The sequence below is a fragment of the Cygnus olor genome, chromosome 14 (assembly GCF_009769625.2).
Source record: "Cygnus olor isolate bCygOlo1 chromosome 14, bCygOlo1.pri.v2, whole genome shotgun sequence".
In the NCBI taxonomy this organism is placed as follows: domain Eukaryota; kingdom Metazoa; phylum Chordata; class Aves; order Anseriformes; family Anatidae; genus Cygnus; species Cygnus olor.
Genome location: NC_049182.1, coordinates 10932691 through 10953824, shown reverse-complemented (window position 1 = coordinate 10953824; position 21134 = coordinate 10932691).

Genomic DNA, 21134 nt, shown 5'->3' with positions numbered 1-21134 from the left:
CACGGAGAGTGCCTTGCCAGGGGTGTCTCTACAGGAAAGGACTGCAGGGCAGGCAGGAGCCCAGCATCCAGCTGTCACTCCCTTGCCCGACACCTCTCCCCATCTGGATGCTGACTGTCCCCTCGCACGGGCAGGCAGCGACAGGATCTTGCTCCATCCAGGCCATCTCCCACAGCTCTCTGCCCTTCCCCAGTCCCAGGCTGGGGCATTGCACTGCAGATACCCTGTGTTTTTCAGGAACGAAGCATAAACATCTCTCCAAAGCACATTAGTGACTGTTTATTTGCCTTGTGCTGTTGCCTCCTTTCTTGGTCATAGTTGCAAGATGGGATTTTTCTGTTTTGAACTTCAATGGAAAAGCAAATTAATACCTTCCTCCAGACACTGTCTGCTAGCCAGCGAGAGCAGCTGTCACCCACAAAGGGTGGCTTGTGACCCTGATAATGTTGGCAACAGGTCCACGGGCTTTGAGAGCTCATCACGCAGGGGTCAAGCAGGAGGGGCTGCTGCTGCTTCTCAGCCCAGCGCTCCCTGTAGGGATGGTGTGTCGATTAAAACTCATCTCTATCTTTGAAAAATCATTCTGCTCTTTCCCCATCACTGAACGGCCTTGGCTCTTTGCTCTGTATCTGTTTATTTATTTCTGCATCACCTGGCCATGCATCCTGGCTGTGGATGTATCCCTGGGTCTGTCAGGCTGAGATGGGAGCTTGGGCCCCTCTTTTGTTTCAGAGCACACATTTAGATGGAGCTGCAGAACAGGCTGTGCTCCTCAGCCTGCCTTCTCCAGGACACCCTCCCGGGCAGGTTGAATACCAACCACAGAGAGGTATGGCTGGAAGCAGCTCAGCACCACCACGACACCAGGCAAAGCCAAGCAGCACAGCAAAGCTTGAGCCCCTTGCTGTGCTGTTTGCTGAGCTGAAGATGCTGAGAAGCCACTAAGTGACATCTCTTTGAAGGTGTCCTCAGGGAGTGCACATTCAAGAGCTTTACAAAGCTCACCCAAAGAGGCAGGAGACAGCTCAACACCAAGACCTGGCTCAGGGAGGCTCTCTGTGAAGTCACCATGACCCCTAGAGGGGAGAGGCTCAGTTTTCCTGGGGCTGCTGCACAGTTGCTTTGCCTGCCTGTGCTCTTGCAAATGCTGCTCTTCCTCCTTCCCGTGCCAGTTTCCCTTTCCTACCAGGCCTGGATCTGGCCATGCTCTGACAAGCTTCCCCCGAACCCTATGAGGTGTTTTCCTGGCATCTGTAGATCTCACTGAAGCTCCTAGACTTTCCTCTCCTGCAACCAAAAGTGGTCTGTATTTTGTTTTTCCAAGTGTGAGTCAGTATTCGGTTTGCAATTGTTTTTCTAGTTAGAAGAAAGTCTATGTTATGTGGTCCAAATGTGGCTTGCCTAGAATTTGCCCTGTATACAAAATGAATTTCATGGGAACACTCTCTCTGCTCCATTTTTCATTTTCTTTGCATGTTTTTCACTTTGCCCTCATTTCCATGTATATTCGCTAGATTTTTTTTTCATCTCCCTTCTTCTGCTGACTTTTTATTGTTCAATTGTGATTTTCCCCTGTTTTGTTCCCTCTTTTCCTGTCCTGTGTGGCATGGTGGGCCTGAACCACCAGGGCTTACACCTCACAGCCTTGAAGGTCAATGCGTGGCAAGCAAGCCCTGGCAATTTTCTGGGAGCCAATGACTCACGGGAGGTTCGGAGCCTTAACAGTTCCTTCAGTTCACCAGGTCTGAAAAGCAGTTCAGGATGGTGAGGGATCTCATGCCAATGGCCAAACTGCACAGCAGGTGACAGCCATGGAGGATGCTGAGATGGGGTGGACGCAGCAGGGCTGGGCACCGTCACACAGGTAGGAGAAGCATGGCTATATTTTGCCCTCCAACTTTCAGAGCCTCACTGCATGGCCTGACTCTGCACAGCCCCGAGGCTGTGTGTTCACCCGGGACTGGGCAGGAGTCACATTTGGTGGCAGCTTGGATGGGATTCATGGTGCACGTCCCCAGTATGACCAGTCTGGAGTGCATCCCCAGCGTGACAGCTCAGTGCACCTCCAGCATGGCTGCACGCCCAGGAGTGCCATCTGCTGGCACTGGCTCTGGTGCTGTCCCCTAGCAGGCACACGGTCTCACTTCTTGCAGCTGGGACACTCTCCAGGTGATTCTACTCCTCTTCCTGAGATGTTTGCCTTGGGGCCACCTCCTCCAGCTGCTTTCCTTCTGCAGAGTTTTGCATCGCTGGGTTTCATGGCCCATTCCTGCCAGCTGACATGATTTAATGTCTTTTCTTCTGTCATCAGTGCACCTTCCCTCCCCTGCATCTCCATTCCTGGCTCATGCAGGAGGACAAATCCTTCCTGGATTCTCTCCTAGCTGGGAGCCAAAGTGTGAGAGGGAAGGCAGAGTCCTGACCTGGGTGCTCCAAACCCTGCCCCAGGGACAGAGGTTCCCTGGCTGGGCCAGCAGCAGCTATTTGCTCCTTTGCTCTTGCATCTGGGATCCTGGTACATGCAAAGTGGAAAAACACCGGATCAGGAGAAGACATCCAATCTGTCTGCAGCAGGCAGAGGATTCCTCACTGTCTGCCTAGCATGTGATCATCCCGTTACCCAGCACCATGTAATGCAGGAAGCTAACCAGCCTTCTCAGCGTCATTTTTCAGCCCATAGGTTTCATTTACTCTGGCCCCTTTCTGAGCTGGGGAAAGCGCTGCCTCAGCTCTTTGTGTGCATAGCTCCAGCACACTGCTTGCTCCTCATCGTTGCATCTGGGTCATCAGCTTGATTTGTTCAGTTTCCTTCGGATGTTGTTTTTCTCACAGCTAGAAGGGGAAGAAAGTGGGCAGAAAGCTCTTTATTCTGCTGGGTCAAGCAAAAAACAAACCTAGAAGGTCTGTTTTGGGCTGTGGGTCTGGAGCTTTAAGACACAACAACAAAGTGTTTAAGGTGATAGAAGGGAGGAGCTACTGTGAGGATTGCCCAAATCTGTGGGTGCTGCTTGCCTGATGGAGAAAGCGAGCGGGGGCTGGTTGCTGTGGAATTACAATCCTAAGGGGTAGGAAGAAAGACAGAATACCCAGCATGTGCTGGGGCTCAAATATGGTCACTCCTGTTCTTTTCTAAACAGGGCTACATGTCCATCTCCCACCAAAAGTGGTGGATGGGGACAGAGCAGCATCCTACCTGTAGCCTTTTCTATGCTCCTCATAGAGCCTCCATGCAAGATTTTGATTCTGCAATTGTAAGAGCTTTGTCTCTGTGATGCCCTAAAAAAGCCACAACTCCAGTTTGAAGAGGGGTGAGCTCAGTGTGGGCTCCCCTGATCACTCTGCTTCTGCAGCAGGTACAAGGAGCCGTTCAGCCTCCTCCCTCCCTTCCCCTGTTTGCAGGATAATAACTTCAGTGATTAACAATACTCCCAGGACATGTTCCTTTTGAGCAGTGGGAACTTGCAGCATCAGTGCCTGTAGTCGAAAACTCCGGGTACCCAATTGGAATAATCTGGAGATTAACACTGGAGATAGGAAAATTAGCTGCCAGGCCTGGGTCCAGAAGGACATCTGAGAAATCAGGCAATTATATTCCAAAGGCATATCTTTTTGTGTTCTCACAGCTACAAATATAGCACAGAACAGGTTCTTCTCTGGCAGCGCTTCTCTATTTTGCTCATCAGAATAGTAGCTGACCGGAGGATAAAGATCTTTGCTATCAATCCTTTCAGCTAAGAAATGAAGCTTGAATGAACCTTTTATAGACAAACAACTGGAGGAGGGTGAAGTGAAACCACGAGCTGTACTGTGACATCTCCAGCACTTCAGCAGTTCCCTTCTTCTTTACAAGCTTTCACAGCCCTCTAGCGCTTTTTCAAGGTTGACTCCATTTACTGTCTATTCTCTGAATTTCCCCACACCTGAAAAATTGCTCCAGAGCCAGGAGAGTGCTCCAAAATTCAGGTACATCCCACAAAGACCCTGGGGATGCTAACAGGTCAGAGCCATATACCATATACCAAGTACACCATAAAGATCCTCAAGGCTGTTGTATTTATACAACAAGCTCTTTACAGTCACAGATCTGGCATTTTCCTGTCCCTAAACTGTGCTTTGCTCTTAAGCTACGACAGCACCCAACCACAGGCATGTTACTTCAAAATCTCCATCAGTCTGGAGGCTGCTCAGAAAAGCCTCCAGTTTTAGAGGGCTTTATGCATTGCATGTTACAGACAAACAGAGTAGAGATATTTAGTTCCAAGGATGCTTTTAGACATTTTATACAGTAGCACATTTCAAACGTGTAAGCAGTCACTGCTTTCACTGCACCCTGAAGGATGTCACCACTGATAACACACGGATGGCTGATGGACGCCTGGCCTTTCAGTTCATGCTGGTGAGGAGCTCCTGGTAGAACTGGCATTTTCTTGGTGTGCTGCTGCCTCCTAGGCCAAGAAGCTAACCAGGAAGATAAACTGTTTGTCAAACAGCAAAGATCTAGTTAACGCTGATCAGAGGGAGGCTGACTGCCGGAGCTCCTCGTGGATACACAGCAAAAGTCCCAGGTGAGGAAGGACCTGAAGTTGTCTTCCTCATGTGCTTGTGACTGGGGGATTTCAATACTTTCAAGATACTCACATGCCTGTCAAAATTGATAAGGTTTTCACAAGGCTATACCATCAATGTTTTAATATAATATGGAAGACAGCTGATTTTTAAGCCTTCTTGGCCTGTATGATCTTGTAACAGCGAGCTCCAAAGATGAACCGTGACTCACATAACAGGCCTATTATCAATTTAAACACATTGCCATTTGATTCTGTTGATTGCCTTGCATTTATAGCAGATGTAAATTTGCTTGTTTCCCAGCATATTTCTGTTGTATTCCTCCTTAGCTCATTGTTTCCCTAGCAGCAAGGCCTACCAGTGCACGCAGGGCCCAGACCAACAGGTCCCATCTTAGCTTCTTTTCACCAGGAGGCCTCTGACCATTTTCAGGTGTTTCATTCCCTCCCAGCGTCTGCCTTTCTGAGACAGGGTAATCACAGCACAAGGCTGGAGAGGTCAGAGCTCCACCAGGTTACACATCTGTGGCAGAGGATTTCCTACCCCAACCTTGAGGCCTCCTACCATTTTGTTTACTCTTCAGGCCAGTGCTGCGCAGGGAGCCTTGCTCTTTATTTAGCTGTGTGTATATGCCCAGATCCATTCCCTTTATGGGTACCGTTCATTTGGAGTTCAGCAATGCTCTCACTGTACGAGGTGTTCAATCCATTCCTTCCAATGTGACCTAGTATTTGGCATATGATATGACATGGTGCTGTTTGTTTGTTTGAGTGTCTGACATCCTTTAAAAATAAATCAATATCTTTCCTGGCCTAATTAAAATTAATTTTTGAAATGCAAAGGGTTTCTCTTTCTCCAGTATCTATACTTTTATCATTGTAGTCAAATAATTATAGTAGACTTGAGGAGCACAAATATCCTTTATATAAATTATGCTTGTTTTTGGTTCTTGTGCCATATCTATTTGGTGTTTACACAGTGCTTCCTAAAGCCAAAAAGCATTCACAGTTTTAATCCCCAGTTTCATCTCAGACAATTCCTAGACCCAAAGACAGGCATTTTGCCATGAAATAGTCTTCTGAGATAGTTTAGCGAGTCTTTCTTTGTCAGTGCTTCAGCTACTTTATTCTTTTTAGCTACAAAGAAAACTAACAATTTTTGGCCTTTAGCTTAAACTTTGATGTCTTTCCAAGTGTTCTTTAGCTGCTTTCATTTAGGGACAGCTAAAAATTTCCCAGTGAAGATAGAAACTTTTTTTATCAGAGTCACATATGGGGTTTGCAATGAAGAACGTGTGGAGCTAATTTCTTTAGAAACCTTTTGTGGGCTCCAGTTATCTGCAGACCTCAGCCAGAAAACTTCCTCTGCCTTGTAACCAGACCAGAAAGAAACCAAAATGGAAGCACTATGTGAAACTTCATGCCTTACACTGAAAACCAAATGATGACCGTGGTTCCTTCTCCCTTTAAAATGTGTAAAATTGTCAACCATTGTAACACCCCATGAGCATTTGTGTAAAGCCTCTCTGCTCCTGGGGGCAGTTCAGCCTGCCCGGTCTATGGGAGCTCTCAAGTTGCTTGGAGTCCTTCCCTGAACCAACTCATAAACTGCTAATAGCACTTCTTTTTTGGTCACTCCAATTTTAGACAATTTCTTCATGTTTATTGCTTGGAAAAAATATCTTGAAAGGTGCAAATTAGTGCCAAGTAAATAATCTCATTTCTGGATTATATTTGAGTTGCCAACACGATTTCCTTGCTGTGCTTAGGATGGATTTTCATGTTTTGACTGATACTTATTTAAGGGGCATAGATTCTTATGCCTTGCTAGTTTTCACTTTTTATTTTTTTTTCTTTTTCTTTTTTCCCCACCCCTCCAACTCCCATTCCCCCATGAGACCAAACGTTATGAGGTACTGCAGTGCCTGCCACCACCCTGTCTTCTCCGCTTGGACTTCCAGGAGCTTCTCCACTACCCCTTCATCTCTCTGACCTCTCCTTTTGAAGCCAGGACATGGTAATTTCTAGGGAACAACCCTTTCCACAAAGATGCTGAATTTTGTCACCTGCTGCACTAAACAGAACAGCCACGTCTCATTGTCTGGAACCAGTAAGACACCAAAGGGACTGACAAACATCTCATCTGTTATAGAAAGGTGAGGCTGACTTTACATTTACACTGAGAAAAGGCTTTGCTGGGTAGCTTTATCAGGCAGCTTGCCTCTCTCCAAGGGTCAGAGGTTCTTGGCACACCGCTGCATGGGCAGAGAGGCTCACATTTCCTGCTCCTGGAGCTCTCCTCGCATAGTAACCTTTTTCTTATTTACTCGTGTTTTTCCCTCTTGCTTGAGCCACCCTGGATACGTTCTGCTGCTTAAACCCGTCCTGCTAATGTCTCTCACACACAAAGGACAACATCCAGCTGGGGCTCAGGCTGGGATTTAGCTATTTTTTTCTCAAAGAGCCATTCAAAGCAGGCTGTGAGCCTGGATCCAGGTTTACAGTTTCCTAGCAGCCAGTATCTCAAGTGGCTGAAGGAAAATGCTCTGACATGGTATTTTTCTCTTGCTTGTGTCAAAGCTACTTTAACAGCCTTGTTTTCCACCAGGCCTGCTTGGTTGCAGGGGCAGCCCAGGTAAGACGAGATGGTCTCCAGACCATGCTTGTAAAAGAGGCTCTGACATACAGCTCCCAAGGAGCTCGGCTCTGGCCCGTGGTCCTAACTGCAGCTTGGCAATCACAAGTCAGCCCAAACAGTGGGAAAAGCAAATTCAGACTGCAGCACAGGCTGTTCCTCGCCCAGGGCTGTCTCTGGTGGGCAGGCGCCCAGGAAATCCCACTGTATCTCAGCCCCAGGTCAGTGCAGAGGCACCCACAAGGCAGTGGCCAGCCGCGGTGCGATGCGCTGCACTGGAGCAGGATATGCCTGGCTCAACCTGCTGCTGGATTTCCCAGAAAGAGGTCTTCTTCATGACAAAATGCTTCCATAGTGCTCCTTGTTGTGTCTGTGGCTGAGAAGAGTGACCACTGCATTAGAAAAATAACTTTGGCCACAAGGTGCTGGGTGAAGAAGGGCAAAGATGCTGCAAGTGTGTGAGGTATGTGCACACAGAGCTGGCTCCAGCCCGCAAAGGAAACTGCAGCTGCTGGGGAATGTGTGGGTGAGGGAGTCCAAGGGTTCTCCAAAATGCCAAGCTATGGACTGTCCTTCCCAGGGTCACAGAAAACCCTCCTGCTTTACCAACAGGGAAAGGAAGGCTGAGTTTTGAAGTACAAGCGAATCCTTTGGCCAGGCAATATGTGAATATGGATAGACCTCAGTGCAAGCTGCATGGGGCAATATAATCTGGTCATCCTGACTGTAGCCTTCTCCATGGCATGATTCTCCCATGGAGAAAGTCCCAGTACTGAAACCTAGTGACTGGGACTCTTTTCTGGCTAATCACGCACCCATTTAGGTAAGACCCTATGCACTACTGTGCCTCAGTTTCCTTGATGGCAACGTGAGAGCAAAATCAGCTTGTCTCAGTAGATGGAAAGGTATAGGTCATCACTGTTTGCACTGTGCAGATGGGAAGGAGTCATAAACCAGCAAGGAATTACAATTGACTTTATCTTGGTTTTGATACACACCCAGCCTGCCCTTTCCCCTTCTTAGCACCTACCAATTTGCACTCCTTTGCTGCTCTTTGAACTCAGGCTCAGCACCACATTTGAGCCTCACAGGAGCTGTTAAGAAACCTGAAGCTCAAAGGCCCCTCAAGTCACTTGGGAAGGTTCCAGCTCCTCCACCCAGCACCTCCTTATCTCGGCCCCACACCGCAGCGAGCTGTCCCGCTGCAGCAGGGAGCTGTCACTGCACACCTTCGCAGGCACAGCCTGGCTAGAACCAATGCCATCATCCTGCCACACGCTCCAACAACCCTCTGATGCTCACTGTGCTTCCTCCTGCCAGCCCTGATAATAATTACAGTGCTTTATCAGTTTCCTCGGTCTATTGGTGCATTCCCAGGTTCAGCCTGGTTTGGAAAGAGGTAGTTTTTCTATAAGGGCAGAGTCCTAGCAGAATGATTGACTTTGCTGTAGCCCAATTTTTCAATACCTTTGCTTCTTGCCCGAGCTGGCAGCTCCCTGCCCTCACACCCACCTGCAGGAGCTCTGCTCTGTCCGCTCCAGGAGCACTATGACAGTGAAACAGCCCAAGAGCATGAATAGTTGGAGCAACATTCTTCAAAGAATTGTTCTGCTCTCCCCTTCCCTTCTTCTTCTTTTCCTCTTTCATCTGTTACTCTCTCCTTTCCCTTCCCCATGCTTTTTCCCTCACTCTGCACACTGAAAAACAAAAAACACTAAATATGAGCATCAGTACCCCAAAGGTTTCTGTAATTCTGCAAGCCCTTGCTATTGTATTTATGCACTGTGCACGTGGCCACAGCAAGCTTGCAGGCTGCTCACCCAGCCAGCTAAGTGCTGCAGTTATACCAGCCACAAATAGAGTTTAAGAGTAGGTATGTCAACCAGAATTATAATCCACAACAATACAGAAGGTCCAAAATGTCTCTGAATCTGTACAAACAATATGTATATTGCAGTGACGATACACATCAGCAGAGAACTGCAGCTGATAGCATCCCACAGTAGCTGCAGTTTTACCTCTGGTGTGCTGATGAAGCAGTCCCTTGTGGTTCTTCAGAGGAGTGGACCTCTTTCAAAAGTAATTGGGGGCAAAGTAATTGGGTTCAGGCTTTAATCCAGGCTGGCTTTGACAGCACTTAGTCCTCTTCAAAATGCCACCGTCCCCAGCAGCTGGCTGGCTGTGCTGCCAGTGGCACATGGGTGTCACGATGCAGGGCTAGTGTAAACCAGCCTGGGAGATGCTGGACTCCCTGCCAGAGAGGATGGGGTGCTCCTCTGCTCCTTTTGAGGCCCAAGCAAGGCAGTGACAGCACACAGGCAACAGCCAGCATTAAACTACAGCAGCTGCAGGAGCACAGCCATTCCCAGCCACGGTTTGTAGACAAGACAGCATACAGCTAAGTGGTGAGAAGCTTCCTTGCTACAAAGGTAGCAGGAATAATCAGTGTGCTTTGAGAGGCACTGCAGAGATTTAAAGACAGCTTACCTGCCTGGGATTTCCTTGCTATTTGGGGATTATAGCCTCACTTATAGCATTAGAGAAGTTGCATCAAGATCTCAACCTTTTTGGAGGAAAAAAAAGGTTCTAGGCATTTGCAGAGCTTAAAAATTCAAAGCAAGTAAATGTTAAAGATCAGATGTGAAGGGAGACCCTGATGCCTCTGAAAAATCCTTTCTTGCAAGGAGGAAGGAAGGAGAGAACAGGAACAGACTTGCAAGTCTGGATACATAGGGTTAGTGATATGGAAAAACAGTCCAACAAGAGATGCTTCTCTGCCATCCCACACTTGTCTGAGAGCTTTTACACCCACTTGTCAGTCTTTATTTCCCCAGTTCTCATCCTTTCCTTTCCCACACTTGCCTGTCTTGGCCTCCTTTCCCCAGCTCAGTTCCTCCTGACTAGAGCCAAGTGCTCTGAGCACCCCGCTTTTGTCTCTGCAAAGGAGTGTACGGAGCACATTACACAGCTGGCTTTGTGTGGTATGGGTTCAGCAGCAGGGCAAAAGAGGCAATGTGACAACAGAGGCTGAATGTCAGCAGAGGAAATCACCATGGACCATTCTTTATCAAGAATGCTAAAAATAAAAGCACCCATTTTTGAGTTCTGAGAACACAGACAGTAGCTATGCTTCCTTCCTGTAGGTGCTATTAACCAGCCCTGTGCAAATCTTCCCAGCACTGCAAATTCAGAGACTAAAACCCTTGGGGCCATATCCTCAGTGGTGTAAAGCATTACACTGCTGCTGCCTCAGGTTTGCTGCTGCTGCTTTACTCCTGCTGAAGACTGGCTACTTTCAAATCTTCACAGTTATTTAGCTGGAGATTGGGGTCTTCATTTTCCCATTGCCAGATGCCTTCCATGTCCTGTAAATATGCAAAGGGTTGCTCTGAACCCTGATTGTGGGGACACAAGAAGCAGCCTGGTGCTGGTACCAGCCAGATCAGCCTCACCTGGATGCTTGCCGAGTGGAGGCTGTTTGTGGGACCACAGGGCTTTGACATCTTCACTTTGGGCCATGCAAGCCCATGTGCCAGGCCTGGCGATCACAGACTACAGGCCTCTTCCAGGTGTCTAAATCCCGATGGGTGATATCCACATTAGGGCTGCTTCTGTTCTTCGGTGTTTGGCGGCATCTTGCAGAGCTGCGATTCCTGTGTTTGTCCTGCTGCTGGAACTCAGCTCAGTTCCAGCTCTGCTGGGTCACCCCTGGCTCTTTGCAGACCCCATGTCCTCCCTGTCTGTTCCACCTCACCGCCCTCCTCTTGGTATTCATCATTCACGGCAATTTGGGGAGCCGCTGGGCTCTGGCATTCTCATCTGAAGTAGCCGATGAATTAAACCAGCAGCACAGGACTTCATTGAGTTTTCTATGTTCTGGAAATGAGGGCACAGCAAGGAAACAGCCCACGTTAATAGTGCTCAGCACTGGCTGAATGCCTCCCATCCCAGGAGCTCAGATGGCTCTGGACAGCGACAGAAGGCACACCCAGCCTCCTAAGAGCCAGCACAGCAGCTCCCATCTCCTAACAAGTCAGACCAGGCTTCCCAAGCTTACAGGGCTCCTGAAGTGCTACAGGACACTAGGACCATTCACCATTTCCCCCACATCACAGACCTGTGCTCTGTCACAGATATTTCTGGCTGGTGTTTGAGAAGCAATGGGGCAGCACAGAACAGAGCACAGTGAAGCATTGCATCCAACTCAGGCATGGCAGAAAGCTTTTTGTGGGGCTGATGAATTGACCAAGACAGCCTGTGTAAAGCCTTAACCTGTCTCATTCCTTGTTCAGCTGTGCTGTGCAGTTGTTTTGGGATACCCTGCCTCCATGTCAGATGAGACATCTCCCCTGCACCAGCTCTAGCTTCTCTCCTACCCAGGGAGCATGCCAAGCACCTCTAATTTTTGGATTGAGCACCTTCCACTGCTCTTTTCCACCCATTAATCTGAACCAGGCAATCTAATTCTCGCACTGGCTGATTTCTTAGGAAGCTACAGATGGCAGCGGCAGGAAAGCAGAGTGTCCCAGCCAGCAGCTCCAGTTTTCTGGAGCCCCATGAAATCAGCCCCACACAGCTCTGCACTGCACTGCCAGCTGAGAGTACGTTTGGGCAAAGCCTTTGTTTTGTGGCTTTTAAATAATGCCAGAGACTCTGCAACCTGCTGAGAAGAGGTGGCTTCCTTCTGAGCCCATCACTTCAGACTAATCCAGTCCCTTTCAGCTGCCCTTGATTTTTGCCACCATAGGAGCTGAGGAGCTGGCAGCGACTTCAGTGGAAATTCAGCCTTCTGCAAACCACCTCATGCATCTCTCCCCCCTGTGTCACAGAAGCCCATTTCTTACACTGCTCTTATCTTGATTTATCATAGTCCAGGTGCTTCTTTGTATTCATGTAATGGAGCATAAATATTGCAGAGCACCATGTTTTATCCCACCAAAGCTGCTGACAGCTCCTCTGACTTCTGCTTTGAACTGGAACTGCCATATTTGGCCCAAAGAGACATGACACTGCCACTCACTGCTCGGCCATCAGCTGAGTTGTCATCACCATGCTGCCTTTTGCTCTGCAGAATTAATTCCCACTTAAGCCTTGTGGCATTTATTTGTTTTCCTGTATTCTTTGCCCATGAATGCATGCACTAGTGCGGCAAGATCAGCCTGTGGATGTCACTCAGTGCCTTGTACTGGTGCAGGACTGGGGACAGTCCCCTACAATCTGTCCCAGCCTTCCTGCTCCACTTGAGTTTTCCAGCCTTATCCCACCAGGGGAACAGCTGATCCGATTATGTCCAGGCCATTCTTCTGTCTCTGGCTTTTGCTGAGCAAAGGAGCAAATTGGCTGATTTCAGCTGAGCAGACCAGCTTGGCAGCAGCTGCTGTCCATGCTGGAAAGTGCCAAGCTTATTCTTATTTCTATATTCTATATTTCTATTTTCTATATTTCTTATTCTGCTTTGTGTGTGAGCGGCTCTTCTGCACGTCCCTCCAGGACCTCAGTCCGTGCTGCACCCTGGGTTCAGGCTCTCTGGGCTGGGATCTGGTTGGGATCAGGAAGGAAGATCCTGATGATCAGCTCTGCACGTAGTGAAAAGCTGCTGCTGTTAAAAAGCTCAGCTGCTCACTGAAAGGTTCAACAGACATGAAGCAAGCCCTAGGCTGTCATCGCACAGTGCTAAATAGTTGTAAATGTCCCCTTCTAGCAGCAGGGTTGAATTCTTGAAAGCTCAGGACCTTTTTTACAATGGCAAACCTATTTGCTGCTCAGCTCTGGGATGGCTTCTTGGAGTTTAATACTGCCAGACCAGCACAGGAGAGAGAGAAATTGCACAGCCAGCTCCTGTGCAGGATGGACCATCAAGAGGAAACACTTCCACATATCCCAGCTTAGAAACTGTCATTTAGAACCTCCAGGTTTTGGGTCTCAGGGTGATGTGTTTGACCACCTTATGCTTTATCTTCAGCAAATCCATCTTTATTCCACCTCCTCCTTCTTTTCAAGCCTTTAATCACAACATTTCAGAAGAATTTTGTTGTGAATACATACAGCCATGTATTAGCTCTGTGTCTTCTTGGTTGGAGTTAATTCTGAGAATAATGGAGGAGCTTTATCTATTAATTAAAACTAATGACTTTACAAAATTGCAGATGTGTTAAACTTTGAAAGACTTGCTTTGGAGACCAATAGGAACAGGCAATTTGCAAGCTTGAATAATAAAGGAAATTGCCTTGAAATGGATATACCCGGCTAGATGAAAGCCTCTTCTGCTACTAGAAAAGGCGAAGAGAATTAATTGTGGCTGTTAGTTCTTAGATTACCGTGTTTATCACCGAATTTCAGAGGTGTGCCTGGGAATATTTTCCTTGTACCTTGCAAAACTGGGAAATGGCATTTGTGTCCTTCAAGGTAAAATCAGATACAAACCATTGCAATGATTTCCATTTGTTTTCTTCCAAATTGCTTCCAGATTGAGCCTACTCATTTTACAAACACAAGGAGTCCAGCTGGATGCTTCAGGCTCATCACACCCCCAACTGACAATAAAAGCTCTGCTACTTTTAATGTCACACATAACTGCAGAGAACTACACTAAGCCCAGCAAAGAAATGGATGGTCCTTCTGAGAGCAGTCAGGAATGATTGCACTTATTGTCACTGGGATTTTGGTGGTGGAGTAGGAACCCAGTGCCAAGAACGAGTACAGGGAGGTGTACCAAGTCCCCGGACAATTTGCCAGACCCTTTTCTGATGAATGACACAGGCAAGAATTCCCATGTGGTTCTGTGATTCAAGAGCCACCCTGCTCCCAAGAAGACCAGGCATCCCACCACCACCTCCTGGGTCTCCTCCCTGTCCTCTCTGCTAATGGCTCAGGGAGAGAATGGGGTGCCACTGAGCTGCTGCACTTGCAGACCGTTCCCAAGGGCCTGTTCTAGACTCTCTTGGGCAGAGCAAGGAGAAAACAGGCCCAGTATTCTCTGACTGCAAGAAAGCATTGCAAAATGTCAACTGTCTGCTCATTGCAGCTGTTGTGGGTGTCCTCCAACAACCTGCAGCAGCAGAGGAAATCACAACAGCAATACAGAGAGAGAAAAGTTTCTACAAAAGGGAAAAAAAACCTCATGAATATACACAACTTTCCTTCTAAGATTGCCAGTTCACATAGGCTAAGCAGTGCAGATTAACTAGGATTTACTTTACCCAAAGATGCATCCCAAATCCCTCCTGCAGGCTGCATTCCCCCAGATGTTTCCTGTAGCTGGATGATGGCCAACCTGATGCCTGCCTTCGCCAGATGTGCAGCCCACTCCTGCACTGCCAAGTGTTTTGCCTGCCGAGCATGTTTCCTTCACTGGAGTTGGATTTTCCTAATTACCCACCTGCTCTGTGTTCCTGCCTTTCAGAAATTATTTGTTCCTGCCAGGCACTAAATCTGATGGTTGTAGTAGGTGTTTATATGGGAATAAAAATGGCAGGCTGACAAATCCCCAGTGTCAAAGGTTTTTTCTGGTGGACCTTTCGCACTGAAACAGAGGAAGATGAAGAGCACTGGGATGAAAGCCAGCCCTCCAACAGAAGGGGTACAGAAAATTAACTGTGCTTCTCTTTTCTGTGCAGTGGCTGTTAAGCACGAATTTAGCACAGTGTCAAGTGCAGGTTTCACAATCTCAGCTTGTGTTCACTCTGGGCTGCTCTGGAGAGTACTGAGTCTGGGAGCACTCAGGGAAGGAGCACAGTCACCACAACTCCAGCTTTACTTATTCTGGAGGCAGAGCTGTGCAAGCAGTTTGAACGAAGAGAGCATTTCTAAGAAAATTGAGCTGTTTTGTTCTTTAGAGAGGTTGTAGATTTCAATTTCTTTAATGACAGTTGTGCAGTTTTTATAGCAGTACAAACTTAGGTTCTGCTTCCTTTAGCCCAGGTGCCTTTGCTTCAGCAGCAAGCCCTGCCTGCAGACCTGACTTCCCACCCCGTATCACCCCGGGAAAGCTCCAAGCTCCTCCGACCAGCAGGACCCCACACAAGCAACCCAACTCTTTGCCCTGCCAGCTCTCCTCGGGCTGGCTGTGAACAGGGACAGATGCCCTGCCTGGTCTCCAGTCTAAGTGGCGTTCACACATAGGTGTGTATGTAAGGAGGCAAGGAAATGTGTTTCCATCTGCAACCAGGGAGGGAGGATGGCATGTTTCCTATTAATAATTCAGCAGCTGAACTCCTTCCAGGGTCTCAGAGCTATCTGGGGGGTTTGCTCGCTGACTTGTCTCCTTTCACTTCTCCAAAGCCACCACAATTCCTGATCTTTTGGCAGCATGTGCAGTTTCTCTTCCGGTTTCTTACCATGGGTGATACCAGTTGCTATTTTGTCACCCTCTCCCTGCCACCTCTATATAACAGTTTCTTATTAAGAGATAAACATAAGCATGGATTAGTCAGGGAAACAACTCTGGGCGAGGTGCTCTCATAATGCTAACAAACACAAGAGATGGCAAATATTGACTCTTCTTGCTGTAAGCCTCCAGCCTCCAGCTGCATGGGAGACAAGCGATAGCAGCATAGCTGCAGCTGGTGATAGCCTGAACAACCCTGAGTTCAGGTTTATGTATGGGAGCACACACAGTACTCACAGCTCCTGGCTTCTGCCCCTGCCCGGACAGCGCCTCCCTCAGCACTGCCCCAAACATGCACCCAGGTGTCCCAAATTGCCAAGTGACTGTGAGCCCAGGGCTGGGCAGCAGCTGCTGGGTGTCTGCGAAGAGCTGGCTGGCACCGCAGCGCTGGCTCTGCTCCTTATTTCCAGCTGCTACTTCAATTAGAAGTAGCTAAAAATACGCAAGTGTATTTTAGCTCCCAATACTATTTTCCATGTATGCGAGAGGAGAGGGATGCTATGCAGGCATGAAGGAGAGGTGTATAGCTTGTCCTCATTTGGGGAGCAAGGGGAGGAAGGTCTGGAGGAAGGAAATTTATTTCCAGGCACAGCCCCTGCAGAAACAAGTTCAGAAAGCTCTCTGAGGGTCTTTGATAAGGGTCTTTGCAAGAGTGTCAGACGGGAGATCACACTAGTGAACAGGCTGCAAAAGAAATATTTAGGCACCTCCAACACTTCTGCAGGGAGGCACCTTTCTCCTCTCCCTTGAGAAAGCTGTATTTATCTGGAGAGGTTTGTTCCAGACTTGACAAATAGAAGTTGTCCAAGTAATTGCTTCCACATGAAGGGTTTTTGCACCGCATAGCTGCACCAAGCAGAGCTCACTCTGCCATGCAGCTGCCTGGCAGTGATGGGCAAGCAAAGGCTTGTCCTGAAGATCCAGCAGGAGGGTCCTCCCTGAGATTTGCTGCAGGCTACTACCTACAGCAGCTTTGCACCAGCCCTGCTGTGAAACCCATGTTCTTAGCAATCCCAGGACAAACTCACTGGGTGGTACAAACATATTTTGATGATTTAGGTGTATGTTGACTTTGTGTGACCCAGCCTGATGGCAGAAACATTTACTTGAGAGTAGATGTTCAAAGAACTTTCTCCTTCACAGAGCCATAAATAAATAAATAAAGCCTTAGACACTGGGTCAAAATAGAAGGCACAAAAATTCCTTCCTAGGCACCTTCTCAGAAAAACTGCAAGTCAAAATAGAAATGCAGAAGTCTTCTTCGAATGTGGAAGTTGTGTAGGAAAGTTCCTGGCCTCACAGGTTGTATCTGAAAAAACCTAGTGCAGATGGTGAATGTTCTGGTGTCTGCCAGTCTCAGCCTCCTGACACGTAAGCAATGACAGGGTGAGACCTTCAGCTCTCTCAGAGCCCCGTGGCCCAGCTGTTGGCCATGCACCATTGCAAATCAGGGAAGCTGGGCTGGTGCAGCAAGTTGGGAAATTTGTGTCCCAGCCTGGAGGAAGGGAGACAGCCCCTTCAAGAATGGCTGGGAGACGGAAAGATATCAAATGCTCCTCCTAAAATAGCTGCTTTTCCACAGCACGGAGCTTGGAGGCACTGTCCAGATAAAAGCAGAGGAGAACGGCAGCATATGGTGAATAGCCTGATGCCAAGTGGAATTTTTCCAGCCGTGTTCGAGGAACTTGGTTCCAAGTGCTGCTTCGAAGGCCTCAGCTCAGAGCCTATATTTAACCATGTTGAATTTGCTGGCAGCCTGGATGGGGTGGACAGTGCCTAGCACCTCCCTGGCACATCACTCTTCTCTCAGAAAAGCTTCTTTAAAGGGCTGAAAGTGTCTTCTGGTACAAAGGCAAGGATCAGATGGAAAAAAAGTAAAGAACACACACAGTTTGGGGCAGGTCAAACATGATGTACTTCTTGCAGTGGATGTCACATCCAAGGAAGTGTATGGGATCAGGAGTTGCCTCCAGACATCCTCATGCTGTTGCTTGGACACTCTGAAATGTTTTTGATTTTCTTAGAGCCCTTACCTAGCACCAGACATGCCCAGAGGGACAGCACAACCCTGGCTGCACGTTTCCAGCTCTCCCTGGAAGAGAACCAGCCCACCAACACCACCATCTTCAGCCATCAGCAGCAGCCCTGTGCAAACATCCCTGCTCCTGAGTATCCTAACCCAGCCCTAGACCTGACATCAAGCTTTAAGATGTACAGACAGCCACACATCAGGCTGTAAAGGGCTGGCTGGATTACTCAGGCTTTGAGCTCCATCTCCTGTTCTGTTGGCTCAGCTCCATCAGGGCACCAGGGCACGCTGCCTGTGGCCGAGGAGCAGCAAACTGTTGCAGCAAATGTAACAGGGCTGGAGCTGCTGGCCTTGGTCCACAAACCTCCACACAAAAACATGTCTTTCATGGGGTGGTATCATCATTTCCAGGTCTGGATAAATAGCCCTCAGGATTTCTTAGCATCAGTTTCTGAGCCCCTTAACACGGTGGTTAAATGTGAGGGCAGACAGAAACTGTCTAGATTAACTCCAGAGTTTACATCATTGAGAGCCAGTTCACTTCTCCCAGCTCGGAAGTTTTATTTTGTCATTACTTTAAAGGTGGCAGTGCTGTATTCCTGTGAGGACCTTGTAGTTATTCAGTCCCTCAGGAGCTCCAGCATTTATCACATTAGTAACCGCTTCAGCACAGAGGCATTTTCCTGAAGCTAAATGCTGCTGGACTGTAAGGCGACACGGCTCTGATGGGGGTCAGATTTGACGTCAATGCCACACGCTGGCTTCTGTCCTGGGTGATATCGATGCACAAGCACCCTCCTGCCCTCACCTTCCCCCTCATCCTCTGATCCCCAGGAAGGGGCAGAGACCTCTGCTCAGGACCACGTGCCAGCCCCCACCACCTTGGGTCACACTCAGTCTCCTCAGAGACATCCAATCCACCAGCTGGTGACTGTGCCCAAATTCACATCCCCTCCCTTCTCTATATCGGTACCACTGGGAACACAAGGCTGCTGATCCCAAGCAAAATGGGAAACAGCACGGCTCGGGTGCAGCTGGGCCTTCCCCGCATGGGGCAGCAAGGCCCACATGCATCATGTCAACCTTCGTGTGGCGTGTTCCTCACATAAACACCTCTGTGTGTATGCAAGTACAGCCATCAGTAGCTCCAGCAAACATGACGCCATCCAATAGGGTCTGCAGGCCTGGTTCCTTCTTGGGGCCTGGGTGAGAGAGCAGCTGGTGGTGGTGGTGGTGGTTGGAGCTGGGAGGACACTCATGAAGAGCTTGGCAACTCTGTCAGCTGGAGGAGAGAAGAGAAGCCAAGCTGACAAGCTGCAGGACTGCAGGAGGCCATGGTGTGTGTCAGGGTGTGAGGCAGGCTGGATGCATACATGGTTCAAAATCAGAGCCAGCTCCCAAGCTGTCTCCTGCAAGCTCCACTCTCCCTCTCCTTTAACTAAGCAGATTTCTCCCCATCCTCCTTCCCCAGCTCAGGTTTGGGCTCAGAAGTCTCCATCCCACGCCAGCCAGTTCCCTCCCTTCCCCTTGCCTGGCCTCTCAGACCAAGGTGGTGTTGCCAGAGCTCTGCTCACGGGGATGAAGAGCTAGCCTTGAGCAGGAGGGATGTGGAGGCTGGCAGGCCAGGTGAATCCACCCCATTTCATGTGTACATTTCCTGACACAATGGTGGTTGGATGCTTCTGAGCCAAGGTTTTCCCCATATGTTCAGCTTTGTTGAGGCTTTCTGTATTGATGTAGTATCCTTCCCCATAGCTTCCCCACGTTCAATATTGTTTTCAGAGTGGTAGGTGTGAATGGAGATGACTCAAAATGGTTGAGGTGTTTAAATGTAAGAGGAGCACCACCAGCCCAGGCTGTGCATTCTTCCTTGCCCCAGGTGGGTGTTATTGCTGGATGAGAAGGCTGCCTGCTCCCAGCATCTTATTGCCTGTGCCTGGTCACTGCCTGTGACTCTCAGCTGGACCGCCCAGAAAGTTTCCCACCGTGGGAACACAGGTCTCTCAGGGACACTGTCTCACAGGGACACTGGGCTGGATGTGCCTCAGAGGGTCACCCTGACTTGCCATGGGTTATCACAGGCAGCGAGCCCATTTTAATATTCTCCCACTCTTCAAACACAGCCTTGATAAAAGCCTCCCATTTCCAGCAGCCTTACTCAGCCACTGGCCCACAGAGAGCCAGGAATCAAAGCCCTCAGCAACTTCCCCCACAGCTGTTATTAAAGGCAGGGACAGAGTGAGGATTTGAACCATTATCTCAGCTACCATGTGGACATGATGAACCACTCTCCTACTTCTCTCAACAAGATAAAGGCCAAGTTAAAGGAGTCCTTCCAGCTCTTTTCCCTCAGGCCACAGATGAAGAAGGACCTCAATCCTGGCGGGACACCAAGTGTGCTCTGAGTTGGGGACTTGAACTCCAAGAACTCTGCAATGCCAGTGAGCTGCTGAGCTCCTGGTATTGCAAAATGCACTGGTGTTACAGACAGCTGCCAGGAACTGTGGTCCTGCAGAGCAGAGCAGAGAGAGAGCAAGAGGGGCAGAGACCCAGGAAGCATCCCTAAAGCATCAGCTGACATTAAGATAACTTGGGAGTCTTCTCATTTTTTCTCTTAAGTCTCCAGCAAACACCTATGAATTACCCACCTCGGGCCACCTCCCACTGTATAGAGCTCACAGTAGTAGATTTTTGTCTTCCATCATTGTTCTGCAGCAAAGTGGGATAAAAGACAATTAAAATCCTGGTTTGGGAGAAGGGCTGGAGCCAAAGCCGAGTGTGGGCAGCGTTCTGTGATGCTCCTGCTCTCCACGGGATGTCAGGGTCCCCCCCCCCCCCCGCTGCCCAGCCTCGGGGCCTGGAGCTGAGCCAAGCTCAGCTCTGAACAGGCAGCAGAAGGGAAACAAAACCAGAGCTGGCAGCCTGCAGACAGGGCCACACACGCTCCCAGGCCATGTTTTGCTGCCTTTCTTCAGAGAAGGACTCCAGGTCTGAGTTCCAGCACTGTCAAAGTCGCTCACATCGCTCCCTTAGCCATAGCCTCCCAGATGGAGAACTCATCGGTTCTTCCCACGGATCCTGTTCATGTTCGTGCTGAACCCGCTTGAATGTTGACGTGGCTGCTCCTGTTCTGAACATGTAAGCTATTGGACTTGAATGGCTGCGTCTTTGCTCTTATCCTCCAAGGAAAGTTATGAACAACCCATTGAACATCTGCTGATGACACCCCTTGCAGGACTCCGGATGAGGTTATTTGAAAGCCCAGGTGCAACATGTTCTGTTTGCAGCTGCACAGGCCCCTTGCGTGTCAAGCCTGTGCCGCTGCTGAGGTCTGTGCCACAGGAGAAAAGGCTGGGTGTCAAAAACTGCAGAAAGGGAAACAGTACCAAAAAAGGACTCATGGACTTTATCTATTAAAGAAATAGGAATGGCCATCTGTCCTGATCCAGAATGTCTGCAGCTTTGATGATTTGCACAGAATAGCAGCTCTGCTAATACAAAGGACTCATTTACTCAAGT